Genomic DNA, 18,349 nt, shown 5'->3' on the forward strand with positions numbered 1-18,349 from the left:
CAATCAGTTTTGGAACTCTGAATTGATACCCAGTTCTTGTATCGAATGCCCTTAATATCGTTAAAAAAAAAAAAAAAAGTGTACAGACACACTGAAATGTGACCAGAAGGCTTTATCTCAACCTATCTGCCTATCACGTTAGAATGTTTGTAGCGTCCAAAAACCTTTATTACATCGGTACTACATAAGTATACAACATATGAGGACGTTTACTCAATAGATTACTTTGGTTTCGAAAACTATTACATTCAAATGACCCATGCATTGACGTAGATGGAAGGTGCCGTTGACTCGTTCGCATCTTCGGCAGTAGAAAAGTTTAAGTCAATCACAGAATCCAAAGTCTCCCTCCTCCCACCATGAGCGCAACTTTTGTAAAGTAGAGGAAAAAAACAAGTCTTCCTCTCGCGATAGTACCTGGCTTATGCGACCGCCATATTGTGTGACAGTATTTTGATTCGTATCTACTGGAAGTGAGGAAAAAGAGAAAAGTTGAAGGACTGTCGCGGGGAGGGGGGGCTGAAGAAGAAGAGCTGTCAAAAAGGTATTCCCGAGTCTGTCTAAAAGCGGAGGGCTGAGGCTCGCTATCCCTCCCCCGAGCGTTATTTCGAGGACACACTAAGGCCCGGGGCCTCGGAACAACTTAGCTTTTCGTCTGCCTGATACTAGCTGGACCTTTCTCGGCGTCTGCTGCGCCAGCGCCGCGGCCCTCTGGAGGTCTGGCGGCGTTCGGGGCTCTCGAAGGCGGCCCGGGGAGCGGCAGCGGAGACGGCCAAAGTTAAGTAAGTTAGCCGTAACAACTTTTTTTTTACCTGTTAGCACACACCCGTGTACTAAAAACAACAGTGATCTTCCTATATGTGAAGTTAAGAAGTACTCTCACCATTTTCCAGTGATAAGCGCTGTTAAATTTCAAACTTTTTTGGGGGGGGAAACGAGAAAACTTGAGAGGTGTGGAAAATGTTTTTGTATTACGTTACTGGTAGTCGGCTAGCTACGTTAGCCAACTAACTTTTTGAAGTGAGAGGCTCGCTGATGGACTTGCTATATTAACGCTCCTAAATCTCTTGCATCATTTCAATTATCAATACGAACAATTTAGGTCGGTATGCGTTGCCTTGGGCGGCACGTTGGGTTACTTTTTCCATTGAGCTTAGTCGAGCTGTCTGAATGGATGGAAAGGTTAAACAATTATTTCGGAGCTGCGCCCATTACCCGCTGTTTTACAAGCCTTTAAATGAAGCTACTCCTCTGTAATTCATTATTCATTTAATCACTGCTGAACTCGTGGAGAATGCACACGATGGCTGTCTTGACTGTTGTACTCACCTGTTGTTTGACCACTACTGTGATGTTTGTCACGTGAGAATAACTCACCAGTGGGTCGCTGTAAAAGAACAACAATGCAATTAAAGGGGAAGTCAAGTCTCAAATTTTCTTTACAATATTATGTTCTATTCTGACATACTAGTCCAAACATAGGAATGTGATAATATTGTGTTTGTGGAATAAGAATTAAGCAACTAACCACCTGTTTTTATCTATCGCTAGGACGGCCATTTTGATTCTAGCTGTCAACTGAAAATAATGTTACAATTGATCGGCGTTCAAGTAAAGATCAATCTGTTTTCTGTGTTTGGAACGAGACGTGAGGTGATCAGTTGTTAATTAAGCTCTGAGCAGCTATGATCACACTTTCAGTCGATGGTGTTGCAAGACAACTGCTCCCTGGATGTATAAAAATAGGTGTATTTTGCAGCTTAACTCATAGTCCACAAACACAACATTAATTGGAATTCCATGTTTAGACTGAAAGGACTACACTGAACGTATTGTAAAGTTGTATAAAATTATAAAATTTTGGACTTTTCTTTTTTTCTTCATATGTACACAGAAACAAGTTCAATCCCCTCTCTCTCACTCTGTGGCAAGTGGATGACATCATACGATACTAAATTGCGTTTTTTTGTGTGTGTGTTATGCCGCTTGGCTTTTGAAAGGCCGCTTTTTTGCCTAGCAACGTGCTAGATTACTAGTGAAACACCAGTTTCGATAACAAGTGGTGACTGACGTTCATGTTTAACACCAGACAGCGTTTGGAACAGCTCTTTTTCATTTTGACGCCAAATGGCGCTGCTAATGCTCTTGGGTAATGTTAAGGTTCCAAATGGCAACTGGCATTAAAAATAAACAATGGTCACTGCAAGGCATCTAGAGCGGCGTTCTCCACGCTGTTTCTGATCCCGCCAGGCGTAAAAAGTGGTGTAAAAACGGCATTCTAAAGGTGTGTGGTGTAACTCGAAACAAACGCGAATTAGTGTCGTATGATCTCATTTGCTTGTTTAGTTTCAAAGAGCGCGAGTGACAGAGGAAGCTTGTTTATTGGTATGTGCGTGCATGTTGTGTGGGGGACGTAGTCAACGTAGAGGCACAGAATCCAAATTTTACTATCAATTGATACACTTTACCTGTGGTAGGTAGCCGTAGTACCCAACTTAAAGTGGTACTAAAGCCTACAACAAAAGAAATGGAACTGCTGCAGCAGCGGAGGACTCACGTCTGATACACAATGAGAGCTACATTTGGCAAGGCAAACATTGAGGAAGAGGAAAAAAAAGTTTACCAGTTTGGAAAGACTTGGACGGTTTTAAATAACCGTGACTTCTAAAACCGCAATATATTGCCAATCTGGTTATCATCCCATGCCTATACACAACACACCAATTATAGCCAAATTCCCATGCCAAATTTCCATGTTGTTATACACAGGCAGATCTGAGAACAAAAGCAACAAAAACAAACAAACAAACAGGGAAAGCATGATATACAAAGTTAGAAAGATGCATCAAAGACATGATAAAAAGTAGAAGTAATGAAATGTGTTGTATTGTAGTGTTTGCAGAAATGATGATAGCCAAGGCAACAGCTCGGTAAAGCAAGCCCTCCATGCACACACTAACCTGACAATTGGTTTTTGTGTCCCCCTGCAGTGTCTGCCTATTGCGGTAGCAGATCGGCTTAGAAAATTCACGATGAACATGTCACAGTGAGGCTAACCACTGTTTCTTCTGCTCATGCATTTCTGCTCATGCATTTGAAGTACCTTATTTTTCGGACTATAATCTGCGACTTTTTTCTCGTGATATGAGCCCTGTGGTTTATAGTTCAGTGCGGTTTACCTGCATTTTTAATTTAATTTAATTTAATTTAATTTAATTTAATTTAATTTAATTTAATTTAATTTAATTTAATTTAATTTAATTTAATTTATTTTGCTAGCCACCAGGAGACAATTCACCAGTCAAGAAAATGTGTGTATCTGTTCAAGGTGCCAATTTATGGAACAACCATGAAATAGAACTGAAAAGATGTAAATCAATGGCTGAACTCGAAAAAAGTTTTAAAAAGAAATCTTTAAAAATATTAAAAAATTATGTCTAAATTGAAAAAGATAGTGAATAAAAGTTTGTGATGTGTAAATTTCATATAAGGTATATATGATTGTAATTAAATATTTATGATTGTATGTATGAATTATCTGCAATGTGTTTATACTGTATGTTCAGTGAAATAATCCAGCAATTAAACATTGGGAGACAGAAGATGCTATATCGAATAATTGGTTTTGAATTCGAACTGCTATTAAACCCTTTAGTATTCTGTTGGTGTTATGTTGAAAATAATCCATCCATTCTTGCTAAATATGTTGGTGCTAAATATGCAGGCATGTTGAGTATGTTAAAGAGAGGATGTTGCTGTTGGCAGGCATTTAAAAAAAAAAAACATAAAAAATGGTTTAAAACTTCCATATAACATCTTTTTGCGTAAATATCTGATGTTATGGCCTGCGGCTTATAGTTCAGTGTCTTATCCGTGACATAATGTTTTTTTTTTTTTTTTTTTTTGCCATAGATGGCAATAGTCACCGTTTCTACTGCATGGTGTGCATTTCACACAATGCGTTGTTGGATGCCTGACGTCACATTCGTTGCTTTATTTCTACGCAAATAAATAGGCTGCTTTCAATTTCACTCACATCGGATCTTCCTGTACTCACAATGGATTTCATGATACTCTGTGGGTTTTGTACAGAGGCTGAGGAAAATTTTGGGCAATTTTAGCCATCAGTAAGAACATTAAAAAAAAAAAAACCAGACGGCAAAAGCGTCACTTTGGTTCTCGTCTAGTCTCGCATCTTGTGCACTGATTCGCTAGCATACAGACACTCACTGCAGGCTGAAATGACTTAATCACAATTTTTTTAGTTGTTTTTTTTGCACCCCTATGCGACCTGTATCTGATTTTTTAATGGCAGTGTGAACAACATAGATCAGATTTTTTTCAGATGCGATTTAGTCCACTTAGGTACTATGTGTGGTCCTGAATCTGATCCACATCTGATTTTTGCCATGCAACTTCAGATTGTGTTCTGTGCTTAAAAAGGTGTGAGTAGGTTGGAAAAAACAAAATAACAACAACGAATGAGGCGGAGACAACTCAAGTGGAGGGAGAGCGAAGTGTATTTTCTCTATGCGGAAAAGTTTTGGGCCGTTTAGCATTCACACAGGTCACATTTATTTGGAAATGTGACTGACCTCACAAAAATAAATACATAAAAAAAAAAAAAAAAATTGAATTGAGCATTAAGCCTTGCAGTGTGAACGTAGCCAAAGTATTTAAGAATGTATTCTGCATGTGTGTTGCCTTTTCTTTGATTCCTTCTATTTATTCCAAAACATGGACTACTGTCACATATACCGTTAGCATAAGTCGGGGTGTCCAAACTTTTTTTAAATGGGTCATGCATAGAGAAAAAGGATGCAAGGACCACCTCATTCTTCTCCTCTCAATTATGTACAGTGGGCCCCCTGTTTACGATATTAATCTGTTCCGCGGTTGGGATCGTAACGCGAATTTGCCATATGGCGGGCAATCTAAACCTATGTTAAATCAGCTAATGCGTGTAAAACCCCAGGTAAAAACATAAAAATTGAATATACATATTAAAAATTGGTACCAAAATAGTATATAGTAAGTGCTACTTATATATGATATACATGCATACAATTAAATAACATCATAAATAAAAAATATATAAAGGATTTATTTTCCTTTTAGTTTGTTATGGCCATATTCCCTAGTAAGGGTAGCCTAGGCTAGCTGAGCTTTCTTCATATTTCTTGATTATCTCCAGCTTTGTTTCCATATAAATCATCTTCTTACTTCTCTCTTCAATATCACTTTCAATCTTGGGACATAGATAATCAATTCAAGTTTGAATTAAGCACTAAATGCATAATAAATACAATGTTGAAAGCACTCTCACATGAGATCAAGTCTTTAGGCAGTTATCTTTGTGACCCCATGCGCCGACCAATAGCAGACCAGCATCTTCGTGACCCCATCACGCTGACCAATTGCAGACCAGGATCTTAGGGAGTTGAGGCGCCGACCAATAGCAGACCAGCATTGTAGTGGCGCATTGCAGAAAGAGGCTGGTTGACGCCAACAGAAAATAAGAGCAATTCGGGAGGCAAAACAACAAACACAACCAACCCCACAGGTCATGACAGTTGTTGATGTTAATCGTAAAACTGGTTAAATGCCTTAAAGGGGCCTTAAAGACGAAAAAAAACCTCAGTATTCCACATCGCAACGTGAAAAAAACGTAAGCCAGGGACGCCGTAATTCCGGGGGTCCGCTGTAATTTGCTGAACCCAATCCAGCCACATACTGGAAACACATCCGACCCTGTAATGAGCAACAAGAAAACATTTCCACATTCAGGACCAAAACAAAAACAATCTGTACTAAGCTGACCTTAGCAGAACAGAAAAGAGAGTGCTTGCAAGTCACCTCTTTGTTGCTGTCACAAAAATGTTTTGCAGGATGTTCTGCAGGATGTTACGATGTTTATTTTTGGAACTTTTTTGTTTGATTGCAAGTCTAGAAAAGCTCTGTATGTAACAATTGCCCATCCATCCATCCATCCATCCATCCATCCATCCATCCATCCATCCATCCATCCATCCATCCATCCACAAGCTGGTCGCCAGCTAGTTATTGCAGGGCAGATTAGACCACTTATAATACAAATACATAGTATACAATATAATATTTCTTATTGTGTATAAAACTGTCCCGTCGCATTATTCTATTTTTCACTTTTTCACTTTCAAGATGCACATTTCAAGAAAAACTGGACTTTATGAGGCTAGGTGAACAACACTGCTGCTGGCTCGCATGTTTCAATTCTGTAATTTTGTATTCTGCACTTTCATAGGAATTTATTGGATGAATGAAGTGGAGCATGTTAGAGTTCAGACAGATTTATTGAAAGTTGTTATCTTGATGAATTTTGTCTGTCTCTTCTTTAATGCAACATGTCAACAGCCAAAATGGGTGCTCCCTGTGTGTGGGAGAGAGTCCTTGGTAGGGTGAGTTTATTGACAAATCTGCAAAGTAGTGCCTAGTAGGGTGAGTTTATTGACAAATCTGCAAAGTTGTTTACAACAGTTTAGTAACACATCCTGCAGTTTTTTGCACGTTATTTTGTGTCATATTAGTGACGAGACTAATTAGGTCTTCAAATACCCACTGAAGGCCTGGATCTCAAACTCATCGCCCGCCACTGGCGTCACATTATCTGTAGCAAACTCTTACCACATATTCAAAGTGAGGCTGTTTGGCCATTCTGTTTCCTCCAAGCGTGGATAGGCTAGTGTACTTCTCCTTGCCCTAACTGCCATACAAGCAAACGCTTACAAAGGTACCGTTGTGTTTGTGTGTGTGTGTCTATGTGTGTGTGTGTGTGTGTAGCAGCTTCTGCAGCCTCCCTTTGGCTTGCTGTATTGAGAGTTCAGCTGCTTGGGAAGTGTAATAGTAAAGTAACACTATGGCAAAGTAAATTCAGTGAGGTGGCTTTATGTCAGGAAAGAAAGATGAGGCTATTTTAGAAGTATCTTTTAACTTATTCCAAGTGTTTTGATGTCTGTGTCTTCTTGTTGCCTAAGGCACAATTTACAGTATGTTTTGCTGCAGCATAGAGGGAGAGCACTGTGCACAGGTGTGTTTGTGTCTCTGTGTGTGTCACTGACCGCTAAGCCCTTCAAAAATAACATAACATAATGTAAAATACAATTAAGTTACTGTTGTTCCATTTGATAAAATAATTATTAGCAATGTGATAAGATTGAAAAAAAACCCATTTTATCAAAATGCAAAGTGTGTTTGGAAAGGACACTTCAACATACAAAGAACAACTCAGAAAGATTTTTTTTAAATATGGGATTAAAAAAATGTAGTGTTTTCTTGTGCGGGAAAAAATATATTTTGGGGGAACACTTCAGTATTATTTTGCATATTGAAAATCTGGTCAAAAACATCTTTAAGTTAAAGTAAACTGGTTTTTCTATGACATTACATTATTTCTCTCATCATTCATTTAATCTTAACTCCATACTCAGAAACCCTAAGTCTCTGATTGGCTAGGTTTTAGTGAAAAATATTCCACAATTTTTCAGAACAGACTAAAATTCAGCAGCTTCACCATGTCAAAATTAGCTTTAGGTGTCAAGTGCTAAAACTTGTCCAAATAACTCGATATGACTGAAATTGATTTGTTTTTGAAGCATTTAAAGCGCAGGATTCTGGTTTTTAGACAATTTCATATGGATCACGGCCATTTGTTACTTTGCTGTGTTTATAGCTTTGTATTATGTGGTCATCCGACTTATAAAATTTCAGAAAATGAAGAAAATTGATCAGCTCAAAATTCACACGATAGGTCCCGAGTTGTGATCACATGCCTGGATTGGGACTTCCCTAACGAAAATATGTGATATAGTGTTAGCCACAGGCTACAGACACACCAACACCAACAGACGTTGCCATTTTTACTTGTCACACATATGTAAAAAGCAATTAACCACCGCCTAAAAAAATCAAAAAGTCCTGTGAGAAGATTTTTTTTTCGATTCAAGAAGCATATTTGTCCTGAGTATTTTGGTGAGATTATATCTTAACATCAAATAGGTGTTCACTTTACAGGTTCCCCTAAAACAAAAATATTTGTAGTTTTGTGGGGGTTCATTAACAACCGAAAACTATAATCATGATCACTATATAGATAACCGTGAAACCTTTAGTGAAATTTATATACGCTTCCATCGCTTATACTTTTTGTTATGTTATCCATGCTCTTCAGAATTTGCTTGGCCTCCTTGCTTGTCTGCTTTGGGCCAGTTAACTTAAATACAGTACAAAGAAAAAAACTGCAAAAATGGCACACTATACCTCTGTCACCTTTCAAACACTACCTTCCACTCTGTTGTCGTAGCTGAAACTGTAATCATTCATTAGCAGCTTGCGCCTGCAGTGACTTGCTGTCAACATTGCACTTCCTGACCAATACACTTCCATGGCCAACTGTTTGTAGGTGCAGTCTTAACTGAAACCATGTGTTCCTCGAGTTGGGCAAATGTTTGCTAGGAGGCCCTGTGAGTTTGTCACATTTTTAGAGACAGCAATCTAGCTCAGAGTCTCTTTAGCAAAGTGCTTAATCAAGTTTTTATTGAACATTGAAGAGTTTTGCACTAGGGTACGCTGGCAATTGGTTTTAATGGATGTAATTAGGTTTATGCTCACATTTCAGTATCACACACTTGTGTATACACTAACATAGATGACACAATAAGGCAAATAAATATTTCACAAACTGTATTGAAACTTGAAACATTTGTACTAAAGCTTGTCAGTGTTTGGGCCATTATTGAGCTACCAGGAAATATATGGAAATACAAAGAACCTCTGAATATTTACAGTCACGGCTTTATTGTCAGTTTTTTTAGGATGTTGTTTTTTGGGAACTTTGGCTAAATAATTTGTAAACTTTTTTTTTGTAGTTAAGCCAAAGCAAATTTTTTTATCAGGCTCTTCTTCTGGGACATTGGTGTTCTTGTTGTTTTGGTTGAATATATTAGTTGTGGTTTTTCACCTGCGACAGATGAGATGTTGTTTTGATGGTGGCCCTCAACCGAAACTGAAAACATTGTTTCTTCTAAATAAAGCTACTAAGAGCTTGAGTAGCTTGTATTCACAATCAAATTTGTTTGCACAGTGGACCCCCACTTGGCTCTTTGACATCTATAGTGGTCAATTATAGCGAATGACGTAAGAACTTGGTAATTCCACAGAATCACCACAACCAAAGTGAGGGTGCTGAACACTTATATAGTAGGGGAGGGGCAACCTATGTTTTTCCCTGGTTGTGTCATCTTACCTGCCCTAAAACATCTGGACAAAGTAGAGCATGGGTGTCAAACTCATTTTTATCGTGGGCCACATTGTAATTGTAGTTTCTGTCAGAGGGCTGGAATGAGTGTGAAGTCAAATAAATTTTAAATGTGTTTGTCACACACTTACCCAAGTTTTGAGATCAGAGGTAAAAACTGATCAAAAAAGGTATTGGGAACAAAAAATGTTCTTCTTTTAGTCTCAAGTTTTTAAAAGTTGAAGACAACTTGCAAGTATGGCATTTTAGCCAGAAAGTTGGAAGTCAAATCAGTATTTCGCGGGCCACATAAAATGATGTGGCAGGCCGGTTCTGGCCCCTGTGCCCTGAGTTTGAAACCTGTGAAGTAGAGGGTGAAAAAGAGCTGTATTCCTAAAGCGTAGGTACATGTAAGTTTGGGCAACGTGCCTAAAAATGAGATTTTATATATTCTGGATGATTACAATTTTGAACCCACAAACATTGGATTTACCGTATTTTTCGGACTATAAGCCGCGACTTTTTCTTCATGATGTGAGCCCTGCGGTTTATAGTCCAGTGCGGGTTATCTGTTGTGTTTTTTCTTTTTCTTTTTTTTTTTTTTTTTTTCCCACCCACTAGCAAGCAAATGTGTGTATCTGTTTGAGATTTATGGAACAACTATGAAATAGAACTGAGAAGATATTAATCAATGGCTGTGCTCAAAGAATTTAAAAAATATATTGAAAAAATATTTAAATAAAATGTGAAAAAGATGATTTACAGTACAGTGAACCCTCGTTTATTGCGGTAGATACGTTCCGGAGCTGGCCGCAATAGCTGAAAATCCACGAAGTAGCGCCCCCACTTTTTACATTTAAAAAAAAAAACAAAAACAAAAACAAAAAATTAAGCACGAAAAGTCTTCATGCTATACATATTATTTAGGACAAATATTACTGCAGGACACATATTTACTTAAATTATAAAAATTATACTTAAATTATTAAACCTCATACACTGTACAGTAGTGAACTTGTTGGAGAGAGAGACAGAGAGACTGCTAGGCTGTGCTCAAGCACCTCATCCAAGAACCGGTTCAGATCAAAGCGCGTCGGACTCGTATGGCTCAACAACGTGGCTTTTATTTTTTACAACTTCACAACTGAACGCGGTTACTCCAAAACAATCAACCGTACTTCTATTTATGCTCGCGCTGTCGTTGCCAGCCAATACATTGTAAACAAGCCCTCTGCTCTATGCCGTAGGACCCGGCTTAGCTGTCCAGTGACATGCCCGCTCCAACCAGAGCACACAAAGAACCTCCCCCAGCTTACACACGCACAGGTGCGATGCACCCTCATGCACATCAACCCAGCGGCAACAACGCAATTTACAACATAACTGTTTCGCTTTTCTTTTGAAGTCTCGCACAGCTACGGTCATATTAGCAGCTGCCCGAACATTGTATTAAAGTCCAATCTGTACATGATTAAAGATAATTACAATGGAGGGTTTACTCTTGAAATACAATTTTATTGTTTCCTACGGTCTAGTGTAGGTCTGCTCCTCTCTCCCTTTCTCTGCCCGGACAATGTGTACGTGTGCATTTGTGCCTGCCCTTTTGCTGTGGATGCGCTTGACATCTGACACGAACGTAACTTTGGTGCAGGAGTTGGGACTTGAGTAGATCAAAACTCCTCAGGCACGCGCCGTATAGCTCATGAAGCGCACCCCGGCGCTGTTGTTGTCAACACACAGGCAGAGACAAGAGGAGCAACGACAATGTTGACCAGACTGTTGGAAAGCTCTTCCTTAGATTTCTTTTATAATAAAATGGTATAGCAAGTGTAAACTCTCCATTGTAATCATCTTTGATCATGTACAGATTAGACTTTTAATTCGTCGTCGGGGCCACTACTAATATGACCGTAGCTGCGCGAGACTTAAAAATAAAGGGCTTCTTCCGTTGGCAGCCAGCAATCCAGATTGCTAAAGCAGCTTCCATACAGACTATCGTTTTATTACGAGCCGTAACAACTGGCTTCGTCGAATTGCCAAAGGTGATGGAAACCCTCGCCTATTGTTCGCCACGTCCTCAGTGTAGCGAACGGTGGATTTGTTCACTCCCAAATGACCCTAACTTTTCCCTACGAGAAGTATCACCTTCTCAGCAATTGTCATCATTTTTTGATGGCGTTTAGGCTCAGTACAATCCTTCACGGGAGCAGCACGCATGGGAGCTATTGCAAATGTTCAATATGTAATGAAAAAAAAATCCTTGAATGTGTGAATCTGCGTAATGGAAAAAAAAACTGTGATGTGGTGAATCTGTGTAATAGAAGAACAATCTGCGATGTGGCGAATCCGCGATAGTGGAACCGCAAAGTAGCGAGGGTTCACTGTTCATTGATGTCTTCAGGTGCTCAGCCACAGAAAAGAGCCTGGTACGATCTTGCAGCCTGAGTCGGAAGAAGACCGACAGTGGCCGCTCGTCAGAAAACAAAAAAGTTCATTTGTAATGAAAGTCAATATAATTATTTAATTAACTTTCAAAATGTCTAACTTTAAAATGATGAATTAATCAAATTCATTTGATTTGTTGCCCATTCATCAAATTCATGCATCCTGACAGAGATTACAGTTAGATAAAACGACTGCAGCAAAAAAGAAGTCCTTGGGAAAAGCCAGTTTACAGCAGTACATTATAAAACCTACAGGTAGTGTGTTAACAGTTTTTTACATATGTGTTTCATCAGAAAGAAAAATACTAAGAGGCTAGAAGTGGGTGTAGGCATCGACTGTATGGTAAAAGTAGGCATGGGACGAGATCTCGCGAGAAAAGATTTCCCGAGATCAAACGCAACAAGATTTCTCGTTCCGTCATGACACAAGATTAATTTCTTTTTCAATTTTTGGGAGGGTACAGCTGATTGAGTCAGAAGTGTAATGGGGGGCATCGAGGCTGATGGATAAGCTTGAGTGCTAACTCTCGTGCAGTAGGTGACAGTATGCGCCTAAACGTTGTGTGCAATCCCCCATTAATTGAAAAGGAGAATGGAAAAATGCATAATACTCCAATTACTTTTAAATCATCTTTGTGGCAACATTTTGTTTTTTCAATTGAGGAAACCGCTTTTGCATCGCCACTGGGACCCATTAAGTATGAGAGCTACCAAAATAACATGGGATATTAGTATTTACATCGCGCTCAATGTGAAGCCATTTTTGACGGCGGAAGGCAGTGGTTTTCACCGACTAATTCACTCCCTTCAGCCGCGGTATGAGATACCATCACAACATCACTTTATTCGCAGCAGCGCCTGTAGTGGAGGCCTTCTCTCGATGTGACTCATACTCTTTGGTCGCCACAGCCAATGACTTAGTACAGCTGTAGTAAATGCAGCCAACTGACGCGGCTAATGTGGCTAACATGTTTATGCTACTTTCACTGAGTGTTTTACTGTGTGCAACATCAGTTGCCAGTTCGTGTCTTTTCCACAGCAGGTGGTAGTTACTGCCCAAAGAGCACAGCTGGACGCTGACAACGTGGACATGCTTGTAGTAATTCTAAAAAAGAACATGACCATTAAAGATTAGACACATGTTAGTTTGCTGCACCATGGGTGGCTTATTGTCATGCTCAGAAATAAAATCACTATTGTAGTTACTATTTGCATTAATGTTAATTTGTTCGGCACTTTAAAAAATTGTTTTTAAATTTGTTTAAGTTCAACTATTCTGAAAGATTTCAGCTGCATCATTTGTTATTGCAGCAGCATTTGGAGAAAGTAAAAATAAATCATTTTGTAATTGGAAAATTTATGTTATCTTTTTTTTTTTTAATTTAGTAAAAATCATATGTCATTCTCATGGACTGAATTTTGTGAGATATCTCGTCTCGTGGAATTTGTATCTCGTCCCATGCCTAGTATAAGTATTTTGATTTGTCTGCTGTGCATTTATTCACTCACCACATGTAGTCTGTATAGAGTTAGTCTTGGTCGAACTAATTGTAATAGACTCAACTGTGCATGAAAGAATGTGTGTTCTCCGGAAATATAATAGGTAAGTCAGTGGTACTTCTCTTTTTCCTCCGGATGCAAACTGAGACGTGCATGTGAAGTAGTTCACTTCAACCACAGTAGACCCAATTCTGAATCGTTGTCCCATTCAACACGCCTTAAACACACATTTCACTTTCCAATATCACTGCCTATCAGAGCAGTTTGATTGATGCAATTATAAATATTTGGCACCTATATACTGTGGTACCAAAGATGATGTCTGACATTTTTGATACTGTCGCCAACAGATCTTTTAGGAATTTTTCTTAGTTAAAGAAGCACACGAATCCTTTCAAGAATTGGTACCACCTTGACTGACAGATTTACATAACCACCATCCGTGCATGTTTTTGAGCACTCTCCAAAGGCAGTTCCGATGATGGAACATGTCACATATTAAATCCGAAATTTAGGTCAAGCACAAAGAACACACCAAAACAGACTAAAAAGTACTTTTTAAACCATAAAAACACATTAAAAATGACGAAACGTGCTGGTGTTTCTACAAGAAATTGGATGAAACGCATGGTTTTATTGTCAGTAGACGTTTTTGAAAAAAAAAAAACATTTACATGTCAATGCTCAAAAAAATAGTTCGTGAAAATGGAGGACATGCATGTGCTTGTGAAGTGCTGTCGAGGCATGCGCAAGTACATCACTGCCAAAACTAGGCACATATTCTGCGGATTTGCAAAACTCAAATGTGCTTTGCAAGTGATTTGTAGTTTCACAAATAATGTTGCAGACCTAAAAACAGGGTCACTGTAAAAGTACTCTCTTTAAAGCAAAGATTGGAGAGTTTGACTGAGGGAGGGGGCTTTTTCCAGACACACACATATTCTGGAGTGGGGGAGGGTATGGGCACCCGGCCCTCTTCCTCAAAATCCAAGTCTTCATTATATTGCGAAGGATCATTCTCTTGCATTACCTGGATTCCTGTTTGGGATTACAAGCACTATTCTTTTACTCTGAAGAAAACATTCATATTGCATCGCAGTGCAATAATCTGTAAAAGCCATATTGTCTAACATCTTCAACGATCACAAGACATTAAATACTGCTTATGAGGTTGTAGCTGTCTCAAGTTAGTTGCTTTAATAAAACAGATGGTTGGAAATGTACAAATGATATTAATGATAAAAAAAATTCAGTAACACCTAGACTAGAAAATCCTATACAAAGAACACCAGCGTAGTAGATTAGCCTTTACTGTGGTTATTGTCATAATGCAAATTGAAATTACCTCTTGGTGTGATGAAATGTGCAAGCACCATATTATGGGAGGTGTTGCACTTGGAAATGTAGAAGACCTGAAGTGTGTACATGATGAATTGTTTCATGTTTTGTCTATGGCTTTTGACTGTGAGTCTGTGACAATGAGTAAGAGCGCTTTTACATTTTTTTTTTTTTTTTTGGTTTTGTTTTTTTTCTGTTTTTGTTTTTATGGTCCATAGACATAAATAGCACTAATGAAAGCAACATGCAATACCGTGAACCCACCTTTTTGTGGTTCACGATTCATAAAGTCCCCTATTTGCATTATGGGAAGGTGATTGTTTCATTTTCTCAAAGTTTTTCGCGACTGTAATTGGCTGGCAAATGGTTGGCTGTGTACTGCGCCTTCTGCCCAAAGATGGCTTTGAAAGGCTTCAGCATGATTGACAACTTAAATAATGGATAAATGAATGGATTTTTGTCTTTTCTATGTGACTGAACTCTGTCCCTATGACCCTCAATTTGAGGGTGTTTATGGTCTTAGTCTTCGTTCATCTTGTTATTAATTACCTGAACTGTGCATCAAGCCTAAAGGACTAATTCCTGCTCGTGGGATACTGTACAATTTACATGTACAGTGTACATGCTAAAACTGTGTTCATTTATTCACCAGTTCAATGTTTACTATTGGTTGCATCATGACTGTAACACAAGGTAGATTGAGCCGCAGTTTGAATTTTGTGACCGTGTACACACATGAGCAAGTGCACAAACGTAGAATCGTTCTTGTGTGATCAATACATGTAAATGACTTTACACTTGTATATCTTATTGTAGCCCCCACACGAGACAAGATGTCTTATGAGGTTGAGTCCACGAGACATGATTTTTGCAAAACTTGTAAATGTAAAAGGTACCAGGCTCATTGAGGATGGGAAAACCCCTATTATACGTTCTTGACAGAAATGAAGTTTTTGAAATGGCTTTGAAGTGACACTGCGTAAGATTTAGCTAAGGACTGCAGGAGGAGTGTTTATTGCTTCATTTACTGTAATGCTCCTGAAGCCCCCACAGATGCATGCGAAAAATTACACATACTCCCAGGGAGTATCTGTAATTTAGGTGCATTACAGTAAATGACAGTTTTTCATTACGGACAGCAGGAGGTGTTGCATTCGCCTGTAGCTTGTAGCTATAACAGACATGGCAGCCTCCGGAGGTGTGCCACTCCCCATGTAATATAATTGAATGATTACTAGAGCTAAGATTATATTTAAAACATACAGTTGGTCGTTAAGAACACATTTATTTACAAGTTTTTGAAATTTATAATCATTCATTGTATTCATTTTTGATTTAAAAAAAAAAAAAAAAAAGGTCTAAATCTTAGTGTCACTTTAGTAAAACCTTGCCTATCTTTCTTTCACATGCCCAGTGAACTCCTAACAGTAGTGCCGGAGGCCGAACAGGCATATGTCTGTTTTTGGGCATAAACATTCCACAACACATGGTGCAACAGAATGTGACAAGCAGCCACTAACTCTAATCGCAGCCCTGATTATTACCCACCGTACACTCCCCCTGCCCATTTTCACAATGTTTTCTCAAAGGGTCGGTCTCAGCAACCCACCCCCCTCCCCTACATGTATGTCTTCGCACAACTCTTACGCACAGCCACAATTACACCACCTGTAAGTTGTGAAGAGTTCTTGTATAATATAAAAGTCCTTATGAAATGTTATAAAGAGTTGTTAAACAGCTTCAATGATTATCAACGATGATTTGATCATTATAATTATAATGATTTATATGAATTATTTCAGTACCAGGCGTTATCCGAAAGTAACCATAGAGTGCCAGTCGATTTTGAGCATTTTGAGTCAGTTTTCAGTCAGTCGTAATTGCCACACAACTTGAAGTATTTTACAAGACCAGAATTCTTGTTTGTGGCAATGAAAGAGTTAAAGCTAAACCTTATTTTGTATACCAAGATTTCCTCTGAATAAATTATCCAAAAATAGAGAAAAAAAAGAGCCCATTTCTCATGCTAATGATGTGTTTTTCAAGTTTCCTTTGCAGAAACTGCTATGAAATAGGATAGTAGCACAACCGTCAATTAAAGGAATATTGTGGAGTTTCTGCTGGCTTCCTTTGGTTGTAGCACTTATCTAATTGGAACCAGAGTCCATGGTGTGTTAAACAGGCGCGTTTTGAAAGAACAGTTCTTAAGGCTTTGTTAGTGGCAGCATTGTGATTGGAGCATTTATGCCCACCCTAAATTTTTATTTGACAACAGAAACAGCAACTTTTGTCTGTCCTGGAGTCAGAGTGTTGCACTGGGACAACGATACATTTTAGTCAACCTTATTGACGCTCAAAATCAGTAAGAGTTGCAGTTATCTCACAAAATGTCATTTAATGTTCTTAATTATTGGTCATTCTGGGGTCTTCACCCAGTTATATTGCCATATTATGAGGATGGAGTTACAAATTTATGTTCCTTAAACTTTTTTTTTTTAATGTAAAAAATGTCAAACCACCCACAATGATATGTTCTTCCATGTCACTTGACGGCTGTTTGAATTTTTTAAGCAAAAACATTACTCCGATTTCACACCGACTCACTGTAATGTTTCCTTTTCCGAGATCCACTCTCAGAAATCCCCAATGCTACAAACAAATGATCAATGTTAAAACATTGTAAAACCCTGTCATGCAAAAATCCACTGCATAACCAACTTCTGCTTATTTTACATGTCCACTTCTGTCACAATTTGAAAGAAAGTGAGCAGAAATATGGTTAAGACCTTATCTTTGGCCTGTGTGCTCCTTAAAGGTGCAGAGAGACACTGACAAAACTTCATCTGATAAGAACTTTCTTGCAAACACCACAGCTTGCATTTTCACATACAGCTTCCTCTGTTGTCGTCAGATACTGTCGTATTATAAACAAAAGATAGTAAGAAGAAAAAGTAACCTACATATATTGAATGAAATCATCAGTAAGTTACTGTGTAGTGACTTTGTTTTTAATCTGTAACTACACCTTTCAGCAGTAGTTTTTTTCAGACAGATTCTGCGCACATCTCGTAACCATTTCATCGATGCAATGATTTAGTCGTGTATTTAGTCATTCCTTTACTTTTTAAACATAAATGAGCTACTCCTCTCCAAGACAGGTGACTGTCTTACTGGATGGACAAATTGTTTGACAATATCTTACAAGATACAGTTTAGAATGTGATGAAAATGGTATAATAAGACAGTTGACCTAGTTTGGTTTCTTCCTTGACACCCTGTTACTCTAAAGATAAGTTGCTGCACTGATACCTCCCTGAGTGTTTCCAGAGCTTCTGTGACATCCTGAACCTAAATAATAGTTTGGGGGAAGTTGAGAGGAGTTTGTCTACAGCATGTCTGCTAAACACTACATTATAGACGGTGAGATTGTATTGTTTGTCAAATGCTGTATGATGACATATCTTGAGGAAAAAAAACATGAACACGAAATCATCCAGACTCTAACAAAGCATGCTGATTAGACTTGTTTAGAGCTATTTAATTTTGGGATAGACAGATTTTTTTCTATCTTTCAAAGACATAGATCATGATACTTTTACACTTTCCACAATTAAGTAAATGCACATACATTGCATTTGGTACATTGGCAGTGTAAAAAAAAAATCCATCTGTTGAAGACTTTCCCTCTTTCTTACTTCCTCATACAATGAACAATCTCCCTGCAAACTGTTTTTTTTCTGCATGTGCGTAGCATTGAAATTACTCAGAGCAGCTTTCCCCTGGAGTCAGACAATAT

General features: G+C 38.4%; 1 protein-coding gene across 4 annotated transcripts in view; it reads left to right on the forward strand.

Moving 5' to 3' along the window:
* The first annotated feature begins 430 nt into the window (after positions 1–430).
* tab2 (TGF-beta activated kinase 1 (MAP3K7) binding protein 2) overlaps positions 431–18,349 on the forward strand; it is a 50,829-nt gene continuing 32,910 nt past the window's right edge. For 3 of the 4 annotated variants that reach the window (XM_088402713.1, XM_088402716.1, XM_088402717.1), the window contains exon 1: positions 437–782. The gene's annotated coding sequence lies outside the window, so the exon portion shown is untranslated. Of the gene's footprint in view, positions 783–18,349 lie in introns of all 4 variants that reach the window. The other variant, XM_088402714.1, reaches the window with a different exon arrangement.

The sequence above is a fragment of the Hippichthys cyanospilos genome, chromosome 20 (genome assembly GCF_059441005.1).
Source record: "Hippichthys cyanospilos isolate Australia breed blue-spotted pipefish chromosome 20, RoL_Hcya_1.0, whole genome shotgun sequence".
NCBI classification, from domain to species: Eukaryota; Metazoa; Chordata; class Actinopteri; order Syngnathiformes; family Syngnathidae; genus Hippichthys; species Hippichthys cyanospilos.